Source organism: Oncorhynchus tshawytscha, linkage group LG27, assembly GCF_018296145.1.
Source record: "Oncorhynchus tshawytscha isolate Ot180627B linkage group LG27, Otsh_v2.0, whole genome shotgun sequence".
Classification (NCBI taxonomy): domain Eukaryota; kingdom Metazoa; phylum Chordata; class Actinopteri; order Salmoniformes; family Salmonidae; genus Oncorhynchus; species Oncorhynchus tshawytscha.
Window position 1 is genome coordinate 15,045,598 of NC_056455.1, and position 4,367 is coordinate 15,049,964.

Sequence of the window (4,367 nt, forward strand, 5' to 3'; positions counted from 1 at the left end):
AATACCAAGTGTGTGCAAGGCTGTCATCAAGGCAAAGGGTGGCTACTTTAAAGAATCTCATAAAAAATATTTGGACTTGCTTAACACTTTTTTGGTGACTACATGATTCCATATCTGTTATTTCATAGTTTATGTCTTCAATGTTATTCTACAATGTAGAAAATAGAAAAAATAAAGGAAAACCCTTTAATCAGTAGGTATGTCCAAACCTTTGACCCACACTATACCTAAAAAATAAACGTCCTCTCACTGTCAACTGCGTTTATTTTCAGCAAAATTAACTATTTGTATGAACATAACAAGATTCAACAACTGAGACATAAGCTGAATAAGTTCAACAGACATGTGACTTACAGAAATTGAATAATGTGTCCCTGAACAAAGGGGGGGGTCTTCTAACCAGAGTTCCTTTGTCCAGTGTCTGAGCTATTTTGCCCATCTTAATCTTTTTTCTTTTTATTGGCCAGTCTGAAATATGGCTTTTTCTTTACAACTCTGCCTAGAAGGCCAGCATCCCGGAGTCGCCTCTTCACTATTGAGATTTGTGTTTTGCGGGTACTATTTAATGAAGCTGCCAGTTGAGGACTTGTGAGGCGTCTGTTTCTCAAACTAGACACTAATGTACTTGTCCTCTTGCTCAGTTGTGCACTGGGGCCTCCCACTCCTCTTTCTATTCTGGTTAGAGCCGGTTTTTGCTGTTCTGTGAAGGGCAATTTCTCGCATTCTTGGCAATTTCTCGCATGGAATAGCCTTCATTTCTCAGAACAAGAATAGACAGACGAGTTCCAAAAGAATGGTCTTTGTTTCTGGCCATTTTGAGCCTGTAATCGATCCCACAAATGCTGATGCTCCAGATGCTCAACTAGTCTAAAGAAGGCCAGTTTTATTGCTTGTTTAATCAGAACCACAGTTTTCAGCTGTGCTAACATAATTGCAAAGGGTTTTCTAATGATCAATTAACCTTTTAAAACGATAAACTTTGATTAGCTAACACAACGTGCCCCTGGAACACAGGAGTGATGGTTGCTCATAATGGGCCTCTGTGTGCCTATCTAGATATTCCATTAAAAATCTGCCGTTTCCAGCATATACAGTGCTGTGAAAAAGTATTTGCCCCCTTCCTGATGTATTTTTTTGCACATTTGCAAGTAAACGCAAAATGCAGTAAAGTGATGATTTTATTTATTAAGGGAAAAAAGCTACATTGGAGGGTTTTTGAGCATGAACCACCTTTAAGGTCACGCCACAGCATCTCAATCGGATTCAAGGCCCAACTTTGACTAGGCCACTCAAACCTTCACTTAAAAAAATAAAAAAAAGCCATTCAAAGGTAGACTCGCTGGTGTGTTTTGGATCATTGTCCTGCTTCAGAACCCAAGTGCGCTGGTAGAGAGCAGAATTTATGGTGCCATCAATCACAGTAAGTCACCCAGGTCAGCCCCAGACCATCACACTACCACCACCATATTTGACTGTTGGTATGATGTTCTTTTTCTGAAATGCTGTGTTACTTTTACCCCAGATGCACACCTTCCAAAATGTTCAACTTTTGTCTCGTCAGTCCACAGAATATTTTCCCAAAACTCTTGGGGATCATCAAGATGTTTTTTTGCCAAAAGTGAGACAAGCCTTTGTTCTTTTTGGTCAGCAGTGGTTTTCGCCTTGGAACTCTGCCATGGATGACATTTTTGCCCAGTCTCTTTCTTATGGTTGAGTCATGAACACTGACCTTAATTGAGGCAAGTGAGGCCTGCAGTTCTTTAGATGTGGTTGTGGGTTCTTTTGTGACCTCTTGGATGAGTCGTCGCTGCGCTCTTGGAGTAATTTTGGTAGGCTGGCCACTCCTGGGAAGGTTCACCAGTGTTCCAAATGTTCTCCATTTGTGGATAATGGCTCTCACCGTGGTTCGCTGGAGTCCCAAAGCTTTAGAAATGGCTTTGTAACCCTTTCCAGACTGATAGATGTCAATTACTTTGTTTCACATCTGTTCCTGAATTTCTTTGGATCGAGGCATGATCTTTTGGCCTACTTCACTTTGTCAGACAGGTTCTATTTAAGTGATTTCTTGATTCAATAGGTCTGGCAGTAATCAGGCCTGGGTGTGGCTAGTGAAATTGAACTCAGCTTTCCAAAAAATGTGATTAACCACAGTTAATTCATGATTGGGGCGGCAGGGTAGCCTAGTGGTTAGAGCGTTGGACTAGTAACAAAAAGGTTGCAAGTTCAAATCCCCCAGCTGACAAGGTACAAATCTGTCGTTCTGCCCCTGAACAGGCAGTTAACCCACTGTTCCTAGGCCGTCATTGAAAATAAGAATTTGTTCTTATTAACTGACTTGCCTAGTTAAATAAAGGTAAAACATTTATTTATTTTTAATTTAATTAACAAGGGGGGGCAATTACTGTCACACAAAGGTTCGGATAGCTTTTTCCCTTAATAAATAAAATTATCACTTAAAAACGGCATTTTGTGTTTACTTGGGTTATCTTTGTGTAATATTAAAATTTGTTTTGATGATCTGAAACATTTAAGTGTGATAAATGTGCAAAACAATAAGAAATCAGGAAGGAGGCAAATACTTTTTCACAGCACTGTGTGTGTATATATATATATATATTACACAGTTGAAGTTGGAACTTTACATACACCTTAGCCAAATACATTTGAACTCAGTTTTTCACAATTCCTGACATTTAATCCGAGTAAAAAAATCCCTGTTTTAGGTCAGTTAGGATCAGCACTTTATTTTAAGAATGTGAAATGTCAGAATAATAGTAGAGAGTGATTTATTTCAGCTTTTATATCTTTCATCACATTCCCTGTGGGTCAGAAGTTTACATACACTCAATTAGTATTTGGTAACATTGCCTTTAAATTGTTTAACTTGGGTCAAACATTTCAGATAGCCTTCCACAAGCTTCCCACAATAAGTTGTCTGAATTTTGGCCCATTCCTCCTGACAGAGCTGGTGTAACTGAGTCAGGTTTGTAGGCCTCCTTGCTCGCATGCGCTTTTTCAGTTCTGCCCACACATTTTCTATAGGATTGAGGTCAGTGATTTGTGATGGCCACTCCAATACCTTGACTTTATTGTCCTTAAGCCATTTTGCCACAACTTTGGAAGTATGCTTGGGGTCATTGTCCATTTGGAAGACCCATTTGCGACCAAACTTGAACTTCCTGACTGATGTCTTGAGATGTTGCTTCAATGTATCCACATAATTTTCCTGCCTCATGATGTCATCTATTTTGTGAAGTGCACCAGTCCCTCCTGCAGCAAAGCACCCCCACAACATGATGGTGCCACCCCCTTGCTTCAAGGTTAGGATGGTGTTCTTCGGCTTGCAAGCATCCCCCTTTTTCCTCCAAACATAACGATGGTCATTATGGCCAAACAGTTCTATTTTTGTTCCATCAGACCAGAGGACATTTCTCCAAAAAGTACGATCTTTGTCCCCTTGTGCAGTTGCAAACCTTAGCTGGGTTTTTGATGGCGGTTTTGGAGCAGTGGCTTCTTCCTTGCTGAGCGGCCTTTCAGGTTATGTCAATATTAGGACTTGTTTTACTGTCAATATAGATACTTTTGTACCTGTTTCCACCAGCATCTTCACATGGTCTTTTGCTGTTGTTCTGGGATTGATTTGCACTTTTCGCACCAAAGTGCGTTCATCTCTAGGAGACAGAATGCGTCTCCTTCCTGAGTTGTATGATGGCCGCGTGGTCCCTATACTTCCGTACTATTGTTTGTACAGATGAACGTGGTACCTTCAGGCATTTGGAAATGGCTCCCATGGTTGAATCAGACTTGTGATGGTCTACATTTTCTTTTCCTGAGGTCTTGGCTGATTTCTTTTGATTTTCCCATGATGTCAAGCAAAGAGGCACTGAGTTTGAAGGTTGGCCTTGAAATGCATCCACAGGTACACCTCCAATTGACTCAAATGATGTCAATAGCCTATCAGGAGCTTCTAAAGCCATGACATAATTTTCTGTATTTTTCCAAGCAGTTTAAATGCACAGTCAACTTAGTGTGTGTTAACTTCTGACTCACTGGAGTTGTGATACAGTGAATTATAAGTGAAATAATCTGTCTGTAAACAATTGTTAGAAATATTACTTGTCATGCACAAAGTAGATGTCCTAACTGACTTGCCAAAACTATAGTTTGTTAACAAGACATTTGTGGAGTGGTTGAGAAACTAGTTTTAATGACTCCAACCTAAGTGTTTGTAAACTTCCGACTTCAACTGTTTATATATAATGGTGTGTAAAGACAGTATATGAATAGAAAAGGTGTGTACAGCAGTAGTTATATAGGATGAGCCATGGCTAGAATACAGTATGTACAGATCCTTCAGAAAGTATTCA